This window comes from Misgurnus anguillicaudatus, chromosome 22 (assembly GCF_027580225.2).
Source record: "Misgurnus anguillicaudatus chromosome 22, ASM2758022v2, whole genome shotgun sequence".
Classification (NCBI taxonomy): Eukaryota; Metazoa; Chordata; class Actinopteri; order Cypriniformes; family Cobitidae; genus Misgurnus; species Misgurnus anguillicaudatus.
Window position 1 is genome coordinate 45149533 of NC_073358.2, and position 27968 is coordinate 45177500.

Here is a 27968-nt window from a genome sequence, read left to right on the forward strand (position 1 = left end):
TGTCAATCACAAAAATGGGTGGAGTATCCCTCAGCCAATCCCTGGCAGATCCTTTAAAGCTTACTCTAGCCTCTGGACTCGCTCGGTCTCAAGTTGCAAAGATAAATGCTAGTTGAATGATAGGATTCAAGAATGCGCGGCCATGGAAAACGATACACTTCAGAAGCCAAGTGTGTATTCGGCACCTCCGCGGAATCATTTACTCAAGCATTCCCTCTGGCACATCCGAGGGTACGCTCCGGTTTATGCTAACCAGCCCCGCTATGCCAATAACTTAGATCGAGTTTCTGTTGCCTTAGCTTTGTTTTCTTTTGGAAGGTCTAACAGAGGTTACCTTTCCCGAAGAAAACTCTTTATTTCCAGGTCACAGCCTACGGTCTGATTATCCACACAGGGATAGAGTAAAGAGTACAGAGCATTTTGAGTCAACATGTGGATTGAATTGAAAGTCACGCCCAATTTCATTACGCTTGCATTCAAAGTATGCGAGGACATAAGGCAATAATCTTTTAATGAGGCATGACTTGCAAAGTACAGTTTCTAGAATTTCCATAAATCTCCAGAGCACTGGATCCTGATACCAACAGCCTTTTACCCTTTCCTCTACGGATCCCTCTGAACAAGAAGGCCTTATTAGTGTTGTTGAGTTTTTTCCACTTCCTCTGCCTTCATGTTTCCAGACAGCTCGAAGGAAACACAATTCCAGAAACTAACTTGGCTTGACGATATTCCAGAGGTACTAAAAGCATAAAAACAAAGTCAAGCCGTTTCCTGGGGTTATGAGTGCATGACAAGGAAAGGCAGGTAGAATTTGGGAACAGCCAAGGCTTCTGGTATATTCCTTAAGGGAGAACTTTGGATGCGAAACATAGAAGTACCGGAAGCTATTTGGATACACTTCAAAACAAAAATTACTGCATCAATGCCATGGGTGGAAAAAACCAAAGTAGCTCAAAGGGGAAAATAAGCTCTCATACAGTAGAGAAAAAAATATCAGCTTTCATTAGTAAGTGCAGTATTTTAACAACTTAGGGGGTCGCGCCTAAAAAGGCACGGAAAATGCTAGGCGCATAGGTTTTTGTCACATGACCTGCGGTGCACTTGCGGCATTCTGAGAAATGAAAATGTTTTTACCTCCATGCGATGCAGACGCGCCTGGAAAAACCGAGCGCGTCGCACCATGTGTGTCGCTTGCATTATAAGTGCGCATACCGCACGCCTACATTTAAAATAACGAACTTAAGCACGCAAAAGACGGGATAGTTGAATCACCCCTTCACAAACATTTTAAGAGTAAACTAACAATTTCATGTTGGTAAACGTTTGTTTGACATTTATCAACCTCATTCCATGTTTCTGCAATAAAATTGTCAAACCAAAACTTATAGAAAACACTGTACTTATCAGTTTTTGTATCCAAAATGTATTTTTTCCATTCAGTTATTCACACGAGTGCATACAAATATCAGCTAAGTCTCTCTTTTCTAACACAATCACAAGATTTCTCAATGAGAAAAGAGATTTGTGCAAAATAAAACCAAGTCCGTGCAGAGTTCAGCCCCACTGAGTCAATCTCAGAGTTCATGGCTTGCGCACACCCATCCTACCCACAAGTCTCTTGTTCAGAGGCAGCACATGTTCTTTGATACTCGACTATAAGGAATCTGTAGGCGTTGCATTCAGTACAAAAGAAACCTGCCAAGCTGAGAGAACAAAAAAGAGAGACCATGAGCAAGTGCCAAAGCCGGGATTTCTCCTCTCTTCAATCCCCCCAACCCTTTTCACCAGTTTCCCTACCTCCCCCACACCAAACAGCAGTAAACTACTGAATCAGAAAACTTCACTCCTCCCAATATTTCCACTAGAGCGACTGTCTTATGGGCTTCCTCTCCAAGTGCAATGTGAATCTGATCTGAACTGGCAAAGATGAGGGTCTACCTATGAAATATTTAAGATGGCCATATTTGGCTGTTAGCGATGATGGGATTCAGGGTGGTTAAGGAAGAAGTGAAGGTGGGGGAGTGTGGGGCCCTTGAAGATTTTCTTAAACCCATTACATCAGCTTTTTTCTGCTTCACGGCTTCAGAGGCCAAGGCTTTTGTGAAGCCAGAAAATGACCTAAATTGACACTCATTTGGTTGCGGTGGGTTGCCTGTGGTTGAAGGTTTTTGTATCCAAAAGCCAGAACAGTTGGAACTTTATTCGGACCACAAATTCTCAAATGTTTTGTGGCTTTGTGTTTGTGCAGAGCCCCACATGGATCAAACCTTGAGGGGGATATTGCAGGTCTGATTCTACCCTGTTGAACAATTCAGGCAGAATTGAATTCTGTCAAAAACAAACAAGGAGGCTTTCTCTCAAAGAAACAGCTAAACACAAGTTGCAAAGACATAACCATCTACATAGATCATTACTTTAAAACTATTTCGTGCCAAATGTGATCAAATAGACGGGAGGGGGTTGATTTGATTTCCAAAAGTTACAGTATGTTCACAGTACATTAAACTGTTTCTTCTTTACAGACCTAGGAAAACTTGATTCAACATGATACGGCCCATTAATGCAAATAAATAAAGCCGTGAAAAAAAACATGAAAGAGACACGAATCAGACCATTTAAACAAACACCTAAACCTCTGTTTTCCATGTGCCAACAAATCCCAGACCTCCATTCCATCTCTGCTGCAGCTGCCCGGGCGGTCAGCCTCTGCTATCAGTCCTAAGCAGCATTATGGAAACATTGTTGAGGAATGGGATGAATGGTATGGCTTTGATCTCTGGCCGTTGACCTGGCAGGCCCTGGTCCCTCCTCCATGCATGCGGCGGCCCACATCAAAACCCTTTGCCGGCGGAGATCAGCTGTGCGGCCAGACCTAATCCCTGCACGAATTTAATCAGCCATCTCAACGACTCGCATTACGCTTTTTAATTAGGAGGGAGTCATTCCTTCTGCATCACACCCGGCATGACTGCTCACCCTGTGTGGACCTCTAAGTCCCTGTGAACTTAAGTCAAATATAAGATTTCACCTTAGGGCGACTTTAGAGATTTCTTCTTTAACTCATTTTTAATAGACTGAGACTCCTCTTCCTCCAGAGTGAAGGTTAAAGGCAAATTCTACAAAGGCTGCAAAGGATACAATGGTCAAAATTTGGAATGCTTTTGCCAGCAATTAACTATGTGAGAATGGTTTCAAATGGCAGAGAAAAATTACAGATTCAATAACATTTCACTTGGTAAGATGACATGGTGGTTCCAATACGGTTCCAAAGAAAGTTTTAATAACATAATCTGGTCACTTGACAAGTTATATGAAAAACCATCAACAACTTGCCATCCGGGGCTATACAAGAAATGTAAGGCAAAATTTAATTCCTCTCAAACAGAGCTTTTCAAGACCAATTTTTTGCAACATGCATGCAGTAAACAAAATAACGCAGTGTCCTAAACTCATAACTATTTAACAAGGGGACTAATTTGTATAAAGTCGTGAGACTTCATGCAAATTAGCTACCTCCTAAAATAGTTACGAAATGATGTTGATGCAACTGGAAATTAGACACTTCAAGCCCTTTAAGAGCACACAGTTGTGCATCACAACTTTTGATTTCCCATTTATAAGACTCTGGTGGCTTCTTCAACTGCTACAGAGACTTCTGCATCTCTTTTTGTGCCGCCTTTTACCCTTGGAACAAAGCTGTATCGGCAGCTATTTGCAGCAACAGGCATCTGTTCCAACACAAGCCTCTATTCACAGGGCCAGCATCCATCAAAGGACTCGAAGGGGGGGTCCCATCCTGTCCTACCCATCCAGCAGCACAGCAAAAAATACATATATCAAAGGCCTCTACAACACCCGAGGCCAGTCATTTCTGAGGATGCCGGATGAAGCGGCCAGTGCCAAAGTGACCATATCAAAAGCCCCCGGGGCACTTAACCGCCCCCTACAGTGATCAAACAGGGACGATCCCCAGAGAGAGTGTGGGACCTATGACGAATGAAAGGAAGACTGATAGAGAGACCAGCATTAAGAAAAAGAGAGAGAGAGCACATAGAAAACAAATGAAGCCCTGGGACAAGAAACAGACCCAAGGCAAACAGTGAGGGGTAGAACACAAAGACAGCGGTTGCCTGGGAGAGAAGAGCTTGCAGCCGAAACTATGTCCAGATCAAGCCGCCTGCCGCTGGGCAGACCCGAGTGAGGTGAGCCCTTACTGTGCCCTGGAGGTCACAGAGAACAAAAGAGTAAAAACACTGGAAAAACAGCTGGCCGGGACAGATCATAAATGAATAAGGAGAAAGACATGAAAAGAAAGATCAAAAAGGGTGAGCGAAAAGAGCGAGCAAGAGGGAGAGGATGGAAATAAAAGGAGGAAATGTTTAAGAAATAGTTTATGAAACAACGCAGCTTCCCTTAAAGGTGAAGTGCGTCATTTCGGCGCCGCTAGCGTCACCAAACAAAACTAATAATGGAAAAATAATGGTTGCCAACAGTTATCAATCGGGCAACAAACAAACAAACAAACAAACATGCTGCAATTCTGTTTATTGCCACTAGTTGCACAAAAACAACTTAACCAAAATAAATTAAATGTAATTAAACACCAAGCTTTTCAAACTTTATTTAAAAATAGTGGCTTACGTATTTAATAAGCTTACGAATTTGTGTAAAAAGGTACACAAGTAATCAAATTCCGATATGAAACATTTAAAAAGCAAAAAATAAAGTATGCTTAAGTTAATAAGCTGCAATAATGCAAAAAAATAAAAAATGCAATAACAAGCAACACCCACCCCCATGATTTCAATAAACATTTTGTCATGTTTGGTCTTTAAATGGCCAACACTGGTCAATATGGTGGCAGTCTGCTCATTTTCTGTGATGCAAATAAATGAATTAAGTGAAGCTCAGCCACATCCATGCAACCATTTTTTCTGGTGAAGTAAGGAAACTCCATTAACGGAAAGTAGATGTCAGAATTAAACACTAAAACACTCTTCAAACTAAGAGAATAAACAGCTAAAACCACAACAACATATGCACAATTCCACACAAACCCAAATCCAAGAGTTTCTAAAGATACTAGCAAGAGCAAAAAGACAAATTGTGCGGTCTACAAATGAGCATAAAGTCTAGATAAACCACCATCTACAACCGCTACGGTTTCTTCAAGGAACAGAGCTATTATTCTTAAGGCCTGAAGAAGGTCTTGTGGGGTTAGCGGTGGGCTGGACATGGTTGGTCAGCTGAATTCCACCCAACATTTGTGTAACAGCAACGAGAGCGGGCTACACAAACAGCGCTTTGTTAGGATCTAGAATGCTACATAAGCCTCTGGCAAAGGTAAGCCAAGTATTTCTGCTTGGCAAACACAGAGCACAGTGAGGTCTGAGACGATGAAGAGCTTCAAACGTTCAAGAGTTAAACATCAATCTTGTCAACAATGCTCACATACATCCACGCTCACAGAACACAGGAAGGGCCGTTTTCTAAAGGTGAGCTAATGGTCAACTACCACTAATGGTGACATTGCTGGCAAATGGGTTTTTTAACTTTTAGGCCAATTCACTGCTTGTAATGAGCAACTCTGCCTCCTAATTTTAAAGCTGTGCAAGGCGTATTTCAAGTCATTATGTTCAATTTGTAAACAAATCATTCTTTTGAACCAGTCCTTCATAATGAGTTAGTCAAAACAAATTGCAGAGCTTTTGTGACTCATGCAGAACTTTAAGAGAAAAGCAACGTTCACATCCTATCGATACCTATAAACATATAGTTTTAAAAATAGTTTTATATTGAAGAGAATAGCGGAGTTCACACCACAACCATAATGATAAAGATCCAATAAACAATTTTGTTGGGATTACTTACTCTGTATTTTTGTTGTATTCCTCCTCAGTATTAGTCTTTAACCCTGGAGAACCCAAGAACCCATTTCTTCTATAGAACAAATTTGACCCTGTGGGTTCTCAAGATATACATAGAAAAACGAATCAAAATGCAAGTATAAACGCTTCCTCAATTTCCATGCATACAGCTTGCGTCATCTTACATCATATTGGTTCTCACGTAAATGAACGTAGTCTTACAGATTTTTAGATATTTTATTGGAAAACAACAGAAAAACTGACAAATAAAGTGCATCTACCAGTTCACGAAAAATAGCTCCAGTTTGCAATTGCAAACATGACTCAGATTTCCCAACACTTTGATTAACCATCTGTCTCTCACATTTACAAACACCTTCCGACATCTCAACCCCAACCCCACCCAGGCCTTGATAATAATTGTATCTGACAAATGTTTGTATTTAGCCTCTGGATTTCTTTGCTTGCCTAGGTAAGCAATGCTGTATGAGAGTTCAGGAAGAGATATACACAAAACCTTCTTATTGATGGTGATCTACAAGTTTTTTTTTTTTAAATGGGGTCCGCAAACCCCCAGTGGGCCTCCACAAGGTTCTAGGGGGTCCCCCCCAGAAAATTTCAGAGAAAGACAAAATGTGTTGTAAATTACACTTGATATACATTTTAGGTTAGGGGTTTGTTACAAACGGTTCATTATATTTGGGGGTCCTTGGCATCATAAAGTTTGAAAAACCCTGATCTAAGAAACTGGATAGTTAAAGATATAACAGCTGTACGAATACCAGCACTAAAAGGTGGAGATGTATCTCATACTTACTTGGCAGTGGAGGGCTCCAGACTGCCACCAAAATTTGAGAGTGTGCCACTGAATTTTACATCCAGTCGCACATGTGCGACCAGTAAATTTGACCTTTTTTTGTGATGTGACACTGACTTTGAAACAGAACGTTGAACTTTCTGCATCTATCATCGAAGTATTTATTAGTAATACAGTGGAAATTAGTAGAAATGTGAATATTTGGTTAGCATGTTGATTTACGGTGTGTGCCCCTAAATTTTCTTGTTGTACCCCTAAAATTTTCAGTTGGGGCTACTGTGCTCCTAGTGAAAAAAAGTTATTCTGGAGCCCTGCAATGCTTTAAGACTACGTCCTTGTTGAAAAGACCAGGATGAATTCCCAACTAGCTTGTCTGCATAGTAGTGCTGGTTTATCTGATGGACCAACAAAACACACCTAATGGTATGGCTGGTCAAGTTAGTCATCACACACCAGCACACCATGCTGACTATTTCAGATCATAAGTACCACAGTTAAACAAGTAAAAGGAATCACAGTAGAAACGGAAATGTGTCATTCACCATTTCATATACCAAGTCTATGTGAAAGTATACACTTTATGCATTGAGGGTGAGAAAAATATTTGCTAATTTTTATTTTGGGGTAAGCCATTTCTTTAAATATCAAATTTATGTTTTAAATTAAGTCTGAAATTAAGGCAAAATATGCATTTAGGCTTTAATATATACAGCAACTTTTTCAGTGTATTTGCTGTAATGTAAAGATTTCTTATTACAGTAACATACTGTGTTCCGCAATACACGGTATGTTACTATGATAGTTTGGTAGCTTTTGGTATTTATATAGATTTCAAACAGTAAAAGGTTTATATTGTGCTGTATTTTAAACCATTTTTGGATACAAAGTATAAGCTGGCCTAGCACACATTAATATTAATTTCAATGGCACAACATCACATGATACTTTGAATATCAAATTACTCATAAAACAGTTTAATAAGAGTAATCGAATAAAAAAACAGGCTCAGATTAATCAACTATCAAAATGTTCAGTGCAGCCCCGGTATCAACCCAAAGTTTCCTCTCTCCATTTGGCCATCAGTTTATCGGAGCTCATCTCCGGCATGCCGAGAGGGGCACATACCATTCACCATAGCCCATCCTGTGAGCTCTCTCGCTGACAAGCGCGGCCTTCACAGCGCTTTGATGTGCTGATGGTTCGGTGGCTCGCTCTGCAGCCGTTGATAACATCAGAGCAAGCCTCTCTTGGGCCCGTGTGCCACGCTATGATAATAAGAGGGTTGATAAGAGGAAATACAAGCTGTGATGAGGAACACATCGAGCTGGATGCCAAGCTGACAAATAGGGGACAGCAAAAGTTTTGGATCTTTTTTTACTCTAGAGCGATCCAAAGAAAGTGTTTGCATCATTTCTTGGAATAGAAAGAGGTACCTCACCACTACATCTGTGTAGTCCATTTATAACATACCTAATTAAGGACAATCCCGACACACCTACCCAAGGGCACAATGGTGCTCAGGACTCACAGATAGTGGAGTTCGAACCAGCAACCATCCGGTTATCAAATCTGAGCTTTAACCACTAAAACAGACCAGGCATAGCAAAGACAGACACGGTTAACTCACTTAAGACCGTGCCAAAATGAGGTAAAGAGACAAGCCTACTTTAAACAAATTACATTAAAGGTCTTATATTTCTCAAGAGGTTAACTGCTACAACAGTTTGGCCTTCAGAGCAAAGTCAAAGGGGATACAGAGGTAACCTGACTCTGCAATGTGGTAACAAAAAAAAGCAAGAAAATTCCTGTTGGTGGTGAAACTGGGTCAGTACAGTCTTTTCCTCTAATAAGTTTGGGCAAAATGTGGATCTATGCAAAACCCCAAGAAACACTGCCAAATTCACAATGTGACTTCAAATGATTTCAAAGATTGAAGCTTTAAGACCTCAAATTCAATCACAAAGTGGAGTTAATATGCAAATAACTTAATATGATAAAACAATGCTTGTGCGTCCATCCTAGTTGCACCATTGTAATTAAAAAACAATTACCAACACTACTATTAAAGGAAAACACCACAGTTTTTCAATATTTTACTATGTTTTAACCTCAACTTAGATGAATTAATACATGCCTATCTTTTTCAATGCGTGTACTTTTAAACTTTGTACAGCGCTTCTTGAATGTGTTAGCATTTAGCCTAGCCCCATTCATTCCTATGGCTCCAAACTAAAGTTTTATTTTGTGCCACCAAACTTACTCGTGTAACTACTCATGTAACATTCTTTAAATAGGGTAAACATTGAAGTGTTTGGTGGCTTCTAAATCCATCCCTGTTTGGAGCCATAGGATTGAATGAGGCTAGGCTAAATGCCAACACATTCATGAGGCACTGTACAAAGATTAAAAGCACACACATTGAAAAAATATAGCTATGTATTAATTTGTCTTAAGTTAAGAACATATTAAAATGTTCCTTTAACAATGAATGATATTACTGACATAAGATGTCAAGCGACACTCAACAGGCACAGTATAAAAATAATATGCAAATGTTTGACTCTGAAAGTGGTCTGAAATTGTTTTGAAATCACTGATGTTAAAAGAAAATCCAGACATATATTTTGGAATAACCGGACAATTGAACCACACAGTTTAAGAAACTGATAAATCCAAACCAGGCAATAAAGCTTTAAAATGGCAAAACATGAAATAATATAAACCACATCTTTTAATTTGGATACATAATTAGCAGGGTTTAAATTGGGCCGGGGCCGTCCGGGGCTAAGCTCCGGCACATAGGCTGAAGGTCTCGCTCTGCTCGTGCCAGTGTACCCGCTGCGCTTGTGCGTGTGCACTGACGCGAAGGGAATAAGGTGTTTCCATTCATTATGGGGCATACTCACCAACGCAAATTCAATGATTTGCGCGAGTAGATTACATACAAAGTCAATGCAAAGACGCAATCAGACGCGTCCCCGCACGGGGCGATGCAAATGACGCGAATTGGGCGGCGCAATTGCCGCAGAAACACGCGCTTTTCCTTTTAAACGCGTCTTCGCGCAAGTTATACAACTCGAGCGAATAAACTCAGGAACTTCAAGAACGGCTTTCACACAGGATCATTTGACATTGTAGAGACAGAGAGAGAGAGAGCGAGAGAGCGAGAGAGAGAGAGAGAGAGAGAGAGAGAAAGAGAGAGAGAGAGAGAGGTAATAATGGTGCCCACGTCGAGGAAACTTAATAGAAGACTAGAAACGTGTTAAGGACTAAAGAATGTATGTCACTCATCTAATTACAGTATGTTAACTGGATAACACTTCATATAACTCACTGTATAGTTTAATACATTTATGTATTTTGACTACACAAATCAAACCTTACGATTGTTTTAGCTGCTGACCAGCATAGGGAATCTCTATTGCTAATTTATTAGACATGTTGATGATACAGTACTGTGTGTTGTACCTTTTCTTGTTAATTTAATATTTTTCGGTAGCCTATCTTATGCATATAGAATTATTCAAGGAGGTTGATTCCTTTTACTTCATTTAAAGTTTGATCAATTGTGCATAATGACATGTGCAACAAATGGATATAGGGTGTCAAACTCGTAGATTTGCATCATTTAAAATTCAGACACTCTTTATAAAATATTTGTGGTCAATCTCTGGCACAGATTTAAAGTTGAAACTTATCAAATCCTATCAGAGATCCAGAATGTCATTAAAACACACCAGTGGCTTTGCTGTCATCAGTATTAAACATGTTACCCCTTAAAGTACCCTCCCCCCAGAGCCCCCCCACATGACAAATCCCAATTTAACCCCTGATAATTAGGGTTTCAAAATTCTGGGAATTTTGGAAACTTTCCATGGACAATTACACAGGAATATATAGGAATTGTGGCACACTAATGAAGATAATCAGATGCTAAGAAAGCTATGTGATACAGTTTGCAAAAGTTCCTTTAATCGCAACTTTAAATATTTCCAAAATTCCTGAACTTTGCAACACTATACAAAACCTAATCCCACCCGACTAAGGTTAAGACCCTCACCAGGTCGTATGGCAACATGAATGACTGCCCTTAAAGCTGTGCTCCTATCCTGACCGTCTCAAATTATCAAGGTGAATACCGACTCCACATGTGTGGTCTCCATCAGTATCCCAAGGCCTGAAGGGATCTCACCCCCCATACAGAGCGCCAAACAATAAATAAAATATAGGGGTAAAAGTCCTGGCAACATAAGCTGTAAAGAGCTTTAAATACATATACAGAGTCACAGACACCAAAAGGAACCAGCGAGGGGAATTTTTATAACCTTTTGAAACTGTTGTATCAACAAACAGCTGCTCTCTAAAGCAAAGATGTCCTGCAAGGGCCTTTTGTATCGAAACTCCGGCTCTTATTATACTAGCGGCACAGTGAACACTTGCATTTTTGAATAAGTCTGTTTAAAGGCTCATCCTTCAACCGGCTTCTTTTCTTACATAAACAAGCCATCTGGAAACAACAATAAGGTTGTATTTTGTTAACATTGGTAAATGCATTAGATAGCATGCATGACTAACAATGAGCAATATAGTTTATTAGCATGTTAGTTAATGTCCATACAATTGTTCGTTGTGTAATAACTAAAACTTTTGATAAAAAAACGTAATAGTAAATGCTGAAATTCACATGAACTAAGATTAATAAATGCTTTAGATGTATTGTTCATTGTTGGTTCATGCTTGCTAATGCATTACGCATAAGCGTCAATAAATTATCAGGGAAACAATCTGGTCGTCTGTTTGAGCGTTCCCGTTTTCCTTGCGCATACTTCAAAGAGCACGCATGCACGCAGATGAGCACACGCACACAATGCTGTTCCTGTATAAACTTTACAAAGCACAGAGTCAACTGTTCCACCTGTTGTGTACTTTAGGAACGCCCAGTGGATTAACCGAATCTGATAAAAACTTCACACTAAAGTTTCTTTATTCTGTTGAAAACTTTCATCAAATGCCAGTATGTGGTGTGGCAGAAAGCGATACCAAGATGGAGACAGAGCATGACGATGACAGCAATACAGAGTGAGAAAATCGATCAAAACATAAACAGGATTTATTTTCTAAAATGAGATGAACCCTGAATGCCCTGGGCTCCAAAATTAGACTTAAAACATCTCTTTGCTCGGCATCCAACGAACACCTCCACCTTTATTTGTGCAGGGGTGGATTTCGCTGCAGGCCTGCGATTACATCACCAGCCGTTTGTGGTGCAGTTTTATCAGTCAGGCAATGCTCAGCCAGCTCTTTGAAGAGCCCGCCAGGGGCCTTTGATCTGAGCGCGCTCAGTGGCCTCCCAGCCCGGCCGATCCTATCAGCTCAGGCGGCACATTTGTGCTCAACCCAGAACCAGATTCCAAAGCCTCTTCTTTCTCTCAGGTCTGACTGGTTATGGGAAATGAGGTAAAAGGAGAGGGAAGGGCCTCAATGGAGACTGTAAATCTAATGAAAGTGAATGCAGAACGGCTCTACAAAACCACATTAATTGACAAGGTGTTGAAATTCATCTTAACTTAACATGGGTCGGTTGGGGGGGGTAGTAAGAGTAAAAAAATTCACCTTTCTTTTTTAGCTATCATGTTAACTACGTTCATAACAAGACAATGACTAAATTAAATGATCGGTTCACTAAAAACAATGACTTAATTTTAGAATTAGAAAGAAGATTTATCTCGCCGTAACGTTGGTTACTGATAAATTATGCTTTAGTGTCTGTCCAGTTAAGGGGCGTTTACATTATAACAATACTAAAAACTATATTGTTACACAACAATACCATACAGTTACGATACCATACGACAGGGCTATTCAATTGGCGGCCCGCGGGCCAAACCCGGCCCCCAAGGTAATTTGATCCGGCCCTTTATGTAGTCTGTAAAAAAGACATCTCTAAAATAAATTTAGTGAGTTAGACAACGGGCCGTACAGTTACGAGTTGATGCGCGTGCGTCTGTTTCATGCAGCATAAGCTGCAGAGCGCGAGTCACGTGACTGGTGCGAGCAGCTGTGTCACGTGATTATATTCGCGCTTTTGTCCACAAGTTCAAAGCGATCGCCTCCCCCGCTCGCGCCCGCGTCTCAAGACGCGATAGCTGACAGACAGTGGTGAGTTAAGAGACCGGACTCTATGGTTGTTTTAACTTTATTTGTTGTATTTTCAGCTTAAAACACTGCCTTTTCCGACAATTGTTGTCTGATATGTTTATGCTTATCCACAATGACATTAACGTTAGATAAAGGAAACTCGTTGAAACGATTTTGTGAACTAGACAAAAAGATCCTGCCATTTCTCCAAAATTCAAAGCTGACAAAGGCTCAAATATTATGCGAGTCATCGTTCTCACACAAGAATGCAATTAAAACGAGTAACAGTTAGTCGCCCATCGCTCACAGCACAGCACCTGCACCACTGTATGCGTATCATGCTGACAAAACATACACCTGATTTTACTGCTTTTGCGAAATCTAAAAACATATTCTGTTTATTAGAAGGTAGCCTAATGTTTGCCAGTTATTAAGATGACTGTTGTAGTTTAAAAAGGGCTACTGTATTAATTAGCTTTTGACAAAAACAGCATAAAACAATTATGTTCCATATTATAAACTTTTTTGTTATGTGCACTGAAGTGAGTAAATGAGTTAAATTCTCAATGAGTGTGATATGGATCTTATTTACCTATTTAAATGTAGAATAAAGCTTACTTGGGCATCTTACTTATGTTGTTATGCAATTTTAAAATACAACAAACATGTCTGGATGTAGAAAAAAGCCTACTTTGACATCTAACAATGCACTAATGTTGTTGAATGCAGTTTCAAAATACATGTTTGTAGAAAAAGCCTATTGTACAATGCACTGATTTTGTTGTTATGCAGTTTTAAAATACAACATGAATATGTTTAAATGTAGAAAAATTTAGTCATCATCACTGTTATATCTCCGGCCCCTCATTTAAGATACTTTTTATGAACTGGCCCCCACGACAAACTAATTGAATAGCCCTGCCATACGATAACCAAACGCAAGGCATCGCGTTTCTCGCTCTAAATTATTCGCGGGTAGGGATGCTCCGATCGATCGGCCGCCGATCGGTATCGGCCGATAATGGCATTAAATGACTCAATCGGTGCTCGCTAAATCTGCCGATCTCATAAACCGATCTTTCTGTTTACTTTTGTCATCAAAAGGATCCTGAATGCGGTTGCAATTAAAGACATTTTTTACGTAGGCGGTGGCTGAACGCAGACAAGCAGCTGTGAGGAAAATAAAAGTTTAAACGCTCCAAACTTTAAGACGCATGCAAATAAGAAACTTTTGGCATGAGGATGCAATTGTCCGTGATAGATGTGTTGTATACGCTGTTTGATGGGGATGTGAAGACGCCTCGCGCTGTTTACCGGAGCGCGTCCTCATACGCATATCTCTGTAAAGGCAAAGAGAGACATACAAATCTGCACGCTGCACATGAGCAACAGGTTGTAAAAATGCTTATGATGCTTTACAACCTGTTGCTCATGTGCAGCGTGCAGATTTGTATGTCTCTCTTTGCCTTTACAGAGATATGCGTATGAGGACGCGCTCCGGTAAACAGCGCGAGGCGTCTTCACATCCCCATCAAACAGCGTATACAACACATATCTATCACGGACAATTGCATCCTCATGCCAAAAGTTTCTTATTTGCATGCGTCTTAAAGTTTTGAGCGTTTAAACTTTACTTTTCCTCACAGATGCTTGTCTACGTTCAGCCGCCGCCCACACACACAGCAGCCTGTCATCAGTGCACGTGAACAGAGCGATCGCTCCCTCACGTCTTAAAGCTGCAGTAACCTAATTCATCTCTCAATAAAATCACTCTCTACTCTTGATGAAATAATTTTTATACTTCATACGAATGCGTGTATATTTAATTGATACAGTAAAGTCTATGAAGTGTTTTATTTTCAGTACTTTTAGGAGACATAAGCCTTTTTAAAGCCATATTAAATTTCTCTTTGCAGAATAAATATTTGTTGTGCTTATTTATTTGAGTCTCTATTAAAACAATAATATACCTAATTACTGCAAGTAATATAACAAAGGCAACATCCGTGGTATTATTTTATTTAGAAAGATTGTAACAGTTAGTCATCAAAAAGCTTGCATATCAGCTTTGAAAAAATCGGTATCGGAATCGGTATCGGCCGATCACGAAGATTACAAATCGGTGATCGGTATCGGCTGCAAAAATCCTGATCGGAGCATCCCTATTCGCGGGATTTAACTTCGCATCATGCTAATTTTTCGCTCAAGTCAAATATTTTCAATTTTGAGGTGAATAGCGCATGTTTTCACAGCAAACACACCACCGATAACGCGTCATTCGCATCACCCTGTGGGAGGCCACGTCAAATCGCATCTTTGCGTTGACTTTGTATGTCATCTACTTGCGCAAATCGTTGAACTCGTGTTTGGTTTGTATGCCCCATAACAATAAGGATACAATATCATTGGGATCACTTCTGAGCGTTTTTCCCAACTGATGAACGATAAACCATTGATAGCCAATCAAATCAATTGAAATTCAAGTGCACGCGCACTTAAAATGACAGTGGAGAAGCTCATTGCTGAGGTCCATAACATAAAATGTGTGTGAGCGAATTAGCATAAAGTTATTGTTATGATGTGGACGCTAATATATTTATCATTATAGTTAACGTTATAGTTATAATGTGAATGGCCCTTAAGACTCCCTCTTTATAAAATATCTGTCATTTAATATACAACTATAGTACCCAAAATGTTGAAGCTTCAAAAACACATATGTCAATCATAAATGTAATCCAAACAACGCTAGCAGGTTAAAAAATGTCTTTTGAAGCAAAAAGATGTGTGTAAGAGAAAACTATTACTATTAAGACCATATTAAATATTACACATACCAAAAACAGCACTAATTTCAGATATGGCTCCACGTTGACAACTTAAAATCTCATTGGTTCTTCCAATGATCTCAGGACGAAATAGATAGATGTATGATTTTTGAAACTTAAGTATGTCCATAAACTGTAACAAGTAAATGTTAGACCAACTTAAAAATATCACTTTAATTTGTAACAAAACAAAAAATTACACAAATTTATTTGAAAAAAACTTCACCAATTAAAGTTATTTAAGTTAATCCAAACTTCACTTTTCACAATGTAATATATAATACATACCTAATAAACATGTAAACAAAAACGGATATAAATAAAAAATTGTGTATGTGTTCAACTGAATAAAGAATGTCATATTCATCTGTGATGGTATGAGAGTAATTTATGAATAAATGGGACAGGGCTCCAGACTAACTTTTTTCACTAGGAGCACAGTGGCCCCCAACTGAAAACTTTAGGGGCGCAACCAGAAAATTTAGGGGCACACACCGTAATTCAACATGCTAAACAAATAATCATATTTCTACTAATTTCCACTGTAAATACTTTGATGATAGATGCAGAAAGTACAATGTACTCTTTCAAATTTAGTGTCACATCACAAAAAAAAGTAAAAATTTATTGGTCGGACGTGTGCAACTGGATGTAAAATTCAGTGGCACACTCTCAAATTTTGGTGGCAGTCTGTAGCCCTGAGGGAGACAATTTATATTATTTTTCAGTTAACCTTTTTCTAAAACTCTCTCACACATAATAACCCTTCTTTCAAACAACTACATTTTCAAGACCTTGCTGTTCAAAGTCTACACTGAGCAAATGGGCTCTGGCACTGTTAACACAAATCTAGGTCCCCAACCTAAAAAATATCATTGAGTGTATATGGGGAGGGCTGGGGGGTTCTGGAACCCCAGTGGAGATAAATCAACCTCCTATACAGAGGATATAGCAGTTGGAGATCACAGGAACATTAAACAAAAAGACAACTTTGCCGCTTGAACTGGACAAGCTAATCTTTCAAAGATGCAAGCCGCTATACCAAAGGGACAGCGAGTATCTCATTAAAAGGGAGCCAAGAGACAGTTGTCAGCCATTGAGGTCTATTTCAGAAGGCACAGAGAAGCAACGCCTTGGATTCGGCGTGTACATCCATTTGTCTATGACAAAATAAACACCTGGTGTCTATGTGGAACAACAGGGGAGCAATTATCCAGAAGCTATTTGGAGTGAACAAAGAGGCTAGAACAATAGGTGATACATCATGTTAAAACAATGAAAGAAGAGGATTTGTTAATATAACAAACATAAATAAACAAGTACCTTCATAAGCCAAGTAGGTTAACACACAATTCCAAACACAGATGTGGGTACGTTTCTAAAAATACCTTTCAGATCAAACCAAACAGATCTAAGACATTCACTTAAGTCTTTGACATTAATCTAACTTTTATATGATATCCGATTACGAAATCGATTAACACAGAGAAAACATAGCCAAGGTTAATAATCAGTGTTTGTTATAAACTAGGTGTATTCTTGTGTAAATCTTAGGCTACGCCTTACGTAATACTGTGTGTACCGCGGTATACTTTGAACCCAGTGTTCTTGAACCCAGGAAGAAGGCAGCATGAATGATAAGAAGAGATGTGGTCTTAAAACTCGAGAACTTCATGACTTGGTAAATATCAGAATACTACTCAGCTTTGATTTTTTTTGGCAAATCAGTTGTAAGTTGACTCAGACTTGAGCTGATAACTGAAGATAAGGTTTTCTTTGGCAGACTACAGGGTTCACCCTAAGAGTGGAGGAAGTCAAAAAGCAATTAGAAACAAAATGAGGTAGACAAACCCATACAGCCTGGACACAAGACCTATTACTCATTTCTCAGTGCCTCTAAGCTCTCAAAATTCAGCAACACTAAAAAAAAATGGTAAAAAATAATCAGTTAAACTGGGGAAAAAGCCCATTTACCCAGAATCCTTAAAGATGATAGATGACAGTGTTGGAGGATATGCCCCATTGTGAGGCCGCCGATACATACTATTATCAGGACATGGGGCAATAGTTTACTCGTTTTATTAAGTTGTGCATTTTTTACCAATTCATGACAAGGCACTTGATTGGTGTACTTTTCCCGTCGTCACCTCCAGCTTGGAGTTACAGCGCAGGTCTCTACTAGCAACATCACCTAGCAATTTTATATGACTAGCCTAATCTAAACTATCCATCACCTACTATAAAGGTTTTAAATGGTGTAAAAGAAGAGTTTTTACCACATTATGATTTGAAATCCTACTCATGATAAAGACTTTTATCAAGTTAAGTTTAAAGGGGACATTTCACAAGGCTTTTTTAAAATGTGAAATAATTTTTTGGTGTCCCCAAAGTATGTATGTGACGTTCTACCTCAAAATACCATATAGATAATTTATTATAACATGTTAAAATTGCCACTTTGTAGGTGTGAGCAAAAATGTGCAGTTTTGGGTGTGTCCGTTTAAACGCAAATAAGATGATCTCTGCACTAAATGGGAGTGCCATGGTTGGATAGTGCAGAATAAGGGGAAGTATATTATCCCCTTCTGACATCACAAGGGGAGCCAAATTTCAGTGACTTATTTTTTCACATGCTTGCAGAGAATGGTTTACCAAAACCAAGTTACTGGGTTGATCTTTTTCACATTTTCTAGGTTGCTAAAAGCACTGGGGACACAATTTTAGCACTTAAACATGGAAAAAGTCCCTTTTAGTCTTAAGCCTGATTTATACTTCTGCATCAGCAAACCTACGCTGTAGCTACGTCATAGGCAGTACACAGCACTGCGTCATCTGACGTGCACCTCTGAAAAAATACATTAATGGGCCAATTCTGCACGGACCACAATCGCTATGATGGGTTCTAGCTAGGGATGCTCTGATCGATCGGCCGATAATGCTTGGTATGTTTTTCAATGAATTACTGTGAAATGCAGCTACATCCAAAAGCCAGGGGGCGCTCTCGTGCAGAAACTCAAAATGCGCTGTAGACGAAGAACAATACACACGCAGCTGTGATGACACGCAGCTCCATGAAATGGCTGAAGGATATATTTATATTGCTGTTCTTCAAACCTTTTCAGGTACTTTCATGATAATAAAGAATATGTTTAATAATTATGTTCGACGAGTGTTGCTTTTTCAAATGCATGTTATAAACGACTCAAACCAACAGTGATTTTAGATCGATAAGGACTTACTGATCAAAAGCCGTAGTACATAAAAAAAGCTGTAATAAGATCGGCTGTCCGATTTAGAATAGTGATCGGCCACGTATTATTAGTGGAGATCGGCATTGATCGGAGCATCCCTAGTTCTAGCAGACCACTCCCTCAGGTGGAGTTAAAATGGAGTTGAGCGGTGATATTTAACAAAGCTGTCACTGGATCAGTGCTGATGCTTCTACAACAACGTACACAACAAGCTACTGCTTCTTTGGTTTATGCCTAAATCAGGGTTCCCACATCTTAGTTAACTTCAAATTCAAGGACCTTTCAAGGACTTTCCAGGTCCAATACCCTCAAATTCAAGGACTAAATGTGGGGACACATTTCAAGTGAGAGCAAGGTTACATTGTGTTACCTTTAAAGATACATTGTTACATTTCCCTTTCGAGGGAACTCGCGTTGCATCACTGCGGTGACACTTTGGAGACGCCTCCAGTGGTAAGTGCGTATGAATGTGTATATCAAATTCAACCAATGGTGAGACTTAACAACAAAGATAGGGTGACGTGGGAGCCAGGAAGTATATCACTATCTGAAATATTGCCAAAGATGGCGTTACGGGGACGCAGGAAGTATGGCAAGGGAGACGCAGCGTCTGGTTACCTTCACAGAGAACAACAGTTACATACGTAACTCGAGACGTTTTCATTTGTCAAACACAACTAAATAACCATTTTGGTATGAATCAACATTCACATACAGAAGATATAAGCATTTAAAGCGAACAGTTTAGCATGTGTGCTTAAAAAGTCTAGAATTTTTATGATATTATCCTACACTACACAGGGAATAATATGGATTTTTTCCAGAAAACATCTTGCATAAAATAGATTCAAGCACTTTCTATGCATGTATATTTTCAAAAACTTCCCAGGGCCTTGAATTTTTCCCCCAGATTCACAAACTTTCAAGGACCCGTGGGAACCCTGCTTGATACTGTAGGTTACACCAGTAACCAGTGGCGCTTGATACTGTAGGTTACACCAGTAACCAGTGGCGGCCGGTGACATTATTTTCAATAATGAGCAATAGTGAGCAAGTACTGAGTAAGAGAGAGAACCAGAGGAGGGAAAACTTCAAATCAAAATTAACTTGTTAAGCAAATGGGTAGAGACACAAAGCATCCAATGACGTGAAACAACGGCGAGACAGACAGCCGGACATAGAGAGGGAAAGATTGACATAGAGAGGGAAAGATTGACAGAAAGAGATTCCAACAATGGGGTTGCATTTTGGGCTTCAGTCGTTCGTCAACACATTCCTGAAAGACAACAAAGCACCGTTGAGCCCCTTTTTGAGAGAGCTTTGCCTTTTAATAAACCTTCGCCACACCAATGTTGTCAAAGGGTACGACTAACTAAAGTGAATTAGAATGTCATACGATATTTTACCTTAACTCAACTGGAAAAGTATTGCATTAACAGCGCAAAACGTTTTGGGGTTCGATTGATAGCATCTCCAAAATGCATAAATGTGATGTTTAGGAACATCAATAACAACTTATTCGACCCGGCTCGGTGGTAGCAAGTAGGGATGCACCGAAATGAAAATTCTTGGTCGAAACCGAAAAAAGGAAACCAAGGCCAAAAAACCGAAACACCGAAATAAATTATTATGCCGATTATTAGTACAAATGCATTTATGGCTATCACTGTGTACTAAGTTTACTAGGGGTGTGTGACGGATCACAAAACTCACGGTTCGGATCACATTACAGTTTTTGAGGCACGGATCGGATTATTTTTAAGATCAGCGGGATTAGGGGAAAATCTAATAACAAATAAAGAAATTGAAAAAAATAACGAAATAGAAATTTATAAAAAAAAAATCACATTTTTTCATTAATAAGGGCTAACATTAGCATTAGGTACCGAAATTAATGAGTTATAACACTGTCTTTATTGTATAAATTAAATATATTATTATTTTTAGATCTACAGAAGTGATTTTCTCTTTGTATTGGGTTGTTTGATTAACATTAATGACACAGACTTAAGTAGGTTAATTGAGGTTACTGTCTCTTTAAATAAGCAAAGACTGGTTTCTGACTATAATCTATACATACACTTAAGACATAAACAAATGTTTTTATTAGAAAAAGAATACTTAATAATTTAGTTTATATGTGCTCTGTCAATAACAGAAAGATTTTACGTTCGCTTGTTTGCGTCACACTCGTGTGTGCACTATTGAGGGCACTTAAACGCGCGCGCACACAGAGAACGAGGGCGAATCCCAAACAGCGCAGCATGGAAACGTTACGTTGTTTTTCATTGCTTTATTCGGCAAATGTATGTTAATGGACTACAGTATGAGACACATTTGCGTGACTCTCTCTTAAGTTTACACACCAAGAGTTCTGATCTTTGAAGGGCGTACTCACTGTGATGATCACGTCTGGACCGGACACATTCAACCGCATGTGCCTCTGTGCGTACAGACAACGACTCTCTTTAGCGCCTTTTGTGGTTAAATACATCCACACTGCATACATGTTGCTTTAGACAAGCACGTGCAGGTCGCGGGTTCTGTTTGCGTCATCACAACATTTCAGCCGTATTGTTTCGATGATTAAAGTCTTACCGAAAATTTTCGGTGGCCGAATATTCGGTGCATCCCTAGTAGCAAATACTCCATACTCCGAAAGCCATAGACTTCATTCTAGGTAAGGGTTTTCTGAGGGAAATATTAAGCTGTGATAAGTCAATCATCTTTATCATTCACTATCATCAGGAGGACCATGTGCCAGTATCTGCATTTCAAGTAAACCTGTGATAGAGGTTCAAGGGCAAATATGTGACATCTCGCATGCCTTTGCATTGACAACTGCTCACAACAACAAGAGCATCCATTTGTAGACCATTTCATGTTCGGGGTAAAATGCATCCAGTGACATACTGACTACTGTCTGAGTTTTTATTCAATTCCATCTAACTATTTGCCTCTTAAGAAAACAAACAACGTTTTTCTTCAAATGCGTCAGAGTGAGGCAGACGCGGTGAAAGAAGAAAGCAAAAGACAAAAACGGTTTCATCTTTTCTACTCCCGAAAGAAAGAGAAAAAACAGCCTCAAATTACTTTGGCGAGGCCATGAAAGGCCCACGGGTTGGTGGTTTGAGTAGATAGGTCTTAAAATACAGCTGCTACCACAAAACCAATAAATGGAAAAAAGTCGTAGGGCGGTTTTAACCTTTTAAACCCATGGTTGTTGAATATTGCTACTGTTGCTGTGGACAGGGAGGGGCCGGCTTGTTTTCGGGTGTCCACTGTCTCGTGGAGGCCCGTTCTGGACACCCATGGCTTCAATCTGTGGGAAAAGTGTGTTGAATCTTCGGGCCAAACCGAGCTCTCATTATAGTCCCAATTTAAGCACAACTACATTGAGCTTTGAGGAACGGCTCTCTGTATCAATCAAGCCACAGGACTTTAATTTGGGACAATTATTTTTTTTTATCTTGTAAAATCCTATTACGTAGTTACATATCAGAGATGGACCAAGACCTCTTATTTTCAAGACGTCTATTGGGCAAATCAGGAATAATAGACTCTCATAAAAGATGTAAAATGATAAGTGGCATGTTTATGCTTCAAAATGATGAACTTATCAGAATCAGTCATCTCCTCTCTTCTCAGGACAATGAATACAAAAATTGTCATTTCTCTGGATTGAACTATGACTCTCATATGGTCGCCACCATATTTTAGTACAATGTCACTTTTTTCCCTCTCTCTCTCTAAAAATCTCTGTTGATCAAAGTCAGATGTGCTGTTTTTTTTTTATATATTTGCATCGTGACAAATGAAAAGCAAAGAATGACTCAAGTACAGCAAAAAACTTGTAAAAAAGAAAATCCAACAAAATACCGTACGATGCATAAGACACAAAAAATGTTTTGGACAGCCAGCTGCTACTATGGCACTCCAGTTCTGCATGAAACATTGTGGAGAGACGATCATTCACACAACAGCGTGAAAATAACACGCCAAGACCTGCACCGCCAGCGTTCACACACATCATTTAATATCATTGTTTATATAAGAGACTTTCAGCAGAAACGTTCGGGAACTCAGACACACACAGACAATGATGCTCTGAGTTATGACGGTAGATGAGAGATAAAGCCAAACTGGTCTGTTGGCACCAAGTGCAGTTAGTGTAAAAGACAGTCATTATATCTCTGAGAAATGAAAGGTACGTCTATGACAGCTTGTTATTTATGAGAACTAATCTACAAAAGAAGATCTTTGTTGTTTTAAAGGGCTTAACAATAAAGGGCCTGCATAGGTTATGAATCAAATCTATCAGCTTACATAAAGCATTAAAGCTATAAATGTAATTCCACGACACCTTTAGAACCATAAACAACGCAGTTACGTCTTATTACGATTTTGCTTCATAAACAGATGGCGTTAAATGAAAACGCGCAAAACAGTTCTTTTATCTGGAAATGGTCATAAATGGCTAAAGCAAAATTCGATCATGACAGGTAGATTTCTGCCCATTACCCCGATTTTACATTGCATGTAAACGTCTTAACTAGGTTTCCTACAATGTTGTTCATGTCTCTGTGCGTAAAAGATAAACGGTACAAACAGAAGTAAGCGTAACGTAAAGCATAGAGTCTGCTCCCGATTACATACATTAACAAGTTTTGCAGACATATTTCCCGCCAGCTTTTCAAATATGTGTACTACAGGGGTTAGGGGTGGGCGATAAACCGATAAAGCATTTTATGATAAACCTACTACTCAGCAAGTAGAGATTTTGGACTATCGTCTCTATTGAGGTTACGCTTGTCCACGTATTTAAACACCGCAGTTTTAAAACAAGTGATTCTAAGCCACTGAAACAAACAATAGTGCTTAATGCGTGCACCGCATTTCCGCTAGCGTTACTCATTGAGCTCATGAGTATTTTTGCCGCTTTATTAGCCTTAAATACACATATGCGTCAAACTTCCCGTCTTTGCGAGTACCCTTATAAACATGACCATTAGGTCTTAAAAGAAAGTAAACAGCTAAAAAAAGAAAACGCATGTGTACAGTAGGGTTGGGAATCGAATTTCGATTCTGATTCTGGAATCGGATCCATAAGAAAGAAATCGGATTCTTTAAAAAAAATCTAACTTCGATTTCAATTATCGATACCGGACCTCACGGTCACATAAATTTATGTCATCTGCCAAGACCTGAGTCATCTTACCTATAGCCATCTGCGCACAGTGCGCAGGGCCGTTCGCTCGAAAACTTAATTTCACAAACTTTTCTGCATTTTCTGTTGTTGAGTCGCCATCATTTAGGTAGGTGTTACGTTACAAGGTTAATTATAAAAAATACTTTGAGCTAGCCTAGCCATGTTTGTTTATGTTTTGTAGCTCCTAAATAAGTTTTTATGTAGCCTCCTTTATTGTGTTCAGCTGTAATAGCACAAAATAATTATTCTTGATCTATAAAGGCTAGACTGTTCTTACTTTTCCCCTTTTTGGAATCGAAACCAAGAATCTTTAGGAATCGGATCCGATAAGCGGAATCGAATTTGGAATCAAAATCAATGTAAACGTCTGTCACTTATGTAAATCAAACAGCATTGAGAGGAAAATTTCACTGCTCTTGACTAAATCACTTTTCTACCTTTAAAGGATTAGTCAATTTTCTTTAAAAAATCCAGATAATTTACTCACCACCATGTCACCCAAAATGTTGATGTCTTTCTTTGTTCAGTCGAGAAGAAATTATGTGTTTTGAGGAAAACATTTCAGGACTTTTCTCATTTTAATGGACCCCAACACTTAACAGGTTTAATGTAGTTTAAAATTGCAGTTTCAAAGGACTCTAAACGATCTCAAACGAGGAATAAGGGTCTTATCTATCGAAATGATTGTCATTTTGGCAAGAAAAATAAAAAATATGCACTTTTAAACCACAACTTCTCATCTTCCTTCGGTCCAGTGACGTGCCAGCGCGACCTCACGTAATTGCGTAATGATGTGGAAAGGTCAAGTGTTACATATATGAGACGCAGGTTTGCAGACCATTTTAAACAATAAACCGACACAAAGACATTAATTAGTATCATTCCATATACAACAACGTCAGAACGGTCCTCTTTCTCCACACTTGTAAACACTGGGGCGTAGTTTCGCATACGTCATCCGTGACCACTTGACGTGATGATGATTACGTGAGGTTGCGCTGGCGCATCACAGGACCGGAGGAAGACGAGAAGCTGTGGTTTAAAAGTGAATTTTTTTCTTGCCAAAAATGACAATTGTTTCCCTAGATAAGACCCTCATTTGAGATCATTTAGTCCTGCATAAAAACTCTTGTTGCGGTCCATTAAAGTCCATTAAAATGAGAAAAATCCTGGAATGTCTTCCTAAAAAAAAAAAAACACAATTTCTTCTCGACTGAACAAAGAAAGACAACAACATTTTGGACATGGTGGGGAGTAAATTATCTGGATTTTTTAAGAAAATGGACTAATCCTTTAAGAAGATATATATATACATTATTATGCATTTTCCTAATTTCATCGCTAACTGTTTATCTTCAGTGAGCTTGAGTTTTGTATGTTTCTTTGTCTCCGTTTTTATGAAAATTATGAAAATTCTGCTTCATTAAAGATTTTAATAACATAAAAACCTTATTAAAAAGAAAACTGTACCGTGATACATATCGCATCATGATATAAAATGAATCCTATCGTAATATAAGATTTTGGTCATATCACCCACCACTAACAGGCGGTGACGTCACTGCCTGTGAGAAACCTGACAAATCGCCAAACCCTGTGCAGTTAACACAGTTTTCTGCATAGCCACTTTATTGTTTTGGTATATATCCACTTATTTTGTGCACGTAAACACACTCCGTGTTAACAGTCTAAAAAATCTTGCCGGTTTACTTCCAAGAGCATCTCAAGTTACTCCTTCAATTTTGACACAATCTTGTATATGGTAGCTAGACAGACAATGCAACCTAAAAACATTTTAATTGACACAATTCTACAATATTAAAAGAGCATATCTTTTCATTTTTAAAGAGCAATAGAGTAAGAGTAAGTTTAAATTCTGTCCAAGAAATCAAAACATAGTCCTCTGAATATTTTGCTATGATAATCGGCAAGTTAACCGCATAGGACAGCCAAGATCAGTCTTGCTCAATTATTGCCTCCAATGGCCTCCGACCTCAAATGTTCCAACATAGCCCGAGATTCTAGCCTTTGACAAAAATAAAATCCAAAACAATTCATGTAAAAAAATGCCTGATCAAACACGAAACCAGCAGCCAGTCTCGAAATTGGAACGTAACACTATATTCAACACACCATCACACAACACAGCAAAGCCTTTCCAAAAGAAAAGCCACAGCTACGCTACTTAAGAATTATTTAAAGAGACACTGATTTCCAAGCTATTATGGGGCAAAATTGAAGCAATCGACGTTCTAGCCAAGATGAACATTGGTTTTGTGTATTAGCCAAGAAAAGTCACTTTGCTCCCTGTCCCATGAGGTAGAGTACGTAACAAATTTACTTAATTTGTTAGTTTTGGCCTATTTGCTTCTTTGGGCTCTCCTTCACACTCAAGGAAAAACTGACAAGGATGTACCAGAACATAATTTTAAGTGTAGTATACTTTACCATGTCAATACAGTACAAACTGGGGAAAATGGCATGAGGTGGTGTCATGACAATCAGACAAGGATCAATTGGATTTTCATCACCCAAAACCTTTCATCGAAAACAATAGCAATTTCAGGTTAAAACACAATTTGTACACACTTCTGTTGGATGGGGAATTAACAATCTCATTTGTGCCAAACTTCAAAACCAAACTCAACAGAGGTCAGTAGGTTTAACTATAATTATTAGGTCAAAACTATTTGCATATCTTGGCCACCATTCAAAGCCACATCAAATTAACACAAAACATTAAAGTGAATACATGACTTAGTATTTGGTAAATTAAAGAGAACAAACAGCGAAGCAAAAGATCTAAAACATCGTGCGCACAATGATTATGGCTTTTGGGTGGATATTTCACGAACGCAAACCCAACAGGAAGTCCAACTTGGCCTCTGCGACAAAAGCTATGTTAAACCAGGTTTGAAACTATGGCCAACCTCAAAGGCCTCTCAACATAAAGCTGAGGTTCGACATCTCAGCATGGTTCAAAGACCGGGCCAAATGGCCCGTGATAAATGGATGTATGGCCAGTCTAAACATCTAAACCACTAAATCTCTCATTTCAGCCCATAAAGAGAAAGCGATCTTCACAGCAGTCCCTGAAAAATGATGATCACCACTTGCCGTTTTGAAGAATACGATACTCACTAATCCTATACATTCTAACATTACTAAGTATACAATCGTAAACATATATAGCAGCGTACGTTGTGGGACAGACACGCAGCAGACCTGAGAGTAAAATAAGCCTATGTTTTTCTGAACTAAAACCACAGCATGGAATGTAAAAGAAACGAACAGAAATAGCAGAAGCCTGTGAAAGATAAAACACTAGCGAATGCCAAAACAACACTTTAGCGTTAATAAAAAATGTAATACTTCAATAAAAAACAAAGCTTTTTCAGTATGAAAGAAAAAAGCTACAAACGACATTTACACGGATTTAAAAGCATGCATGCAAAAACAGTTTGCTTTGATCTTCAGTGAGATCACTGCATCCCTTAATCATGCAAATATGCAGTTTTCATATTACAGTCAATATTCAAACCCTCTCTTAACTTCTGCCATTAGAGTTTAATGCTATGCAAGTGTTACAAAGATAGATTATTCCTCATGGCGTTAAATTCATTAATGCAATGTTGGTGCTGATTTTATAGAAAAGGTGGAAGAAGAGCAAGCATTCAACAAATCATGAAGTGATACAAAAATTCAAATGGTTCCCATTACAAATATCATTATGAAACATCAGCTGCTTACTATTAAAACTATTATAAAATTCCTTTATTTGGTAAACACCAGTAAAATTTATTGATGTTCTGTCAGTTTCCATCTGCCAGATAATAAACCCAAACACATTACCAGTAG

At 38.8% G+C, this 27968-nt stretch overlaps 1 protein-coding gene across 1 annotated transcript in view; it reads right to left on the bottom strand.

Moving 5' to 3' along the window:
• The window catches only part of znrf3 (zinc and ring finger 3), a 77046-nt gene that overhangs the window by 47894 nt on the left and 1184 nt on the right, over window positions 1–27968 (bottom strand). The window lies entirely within an intron of this gene.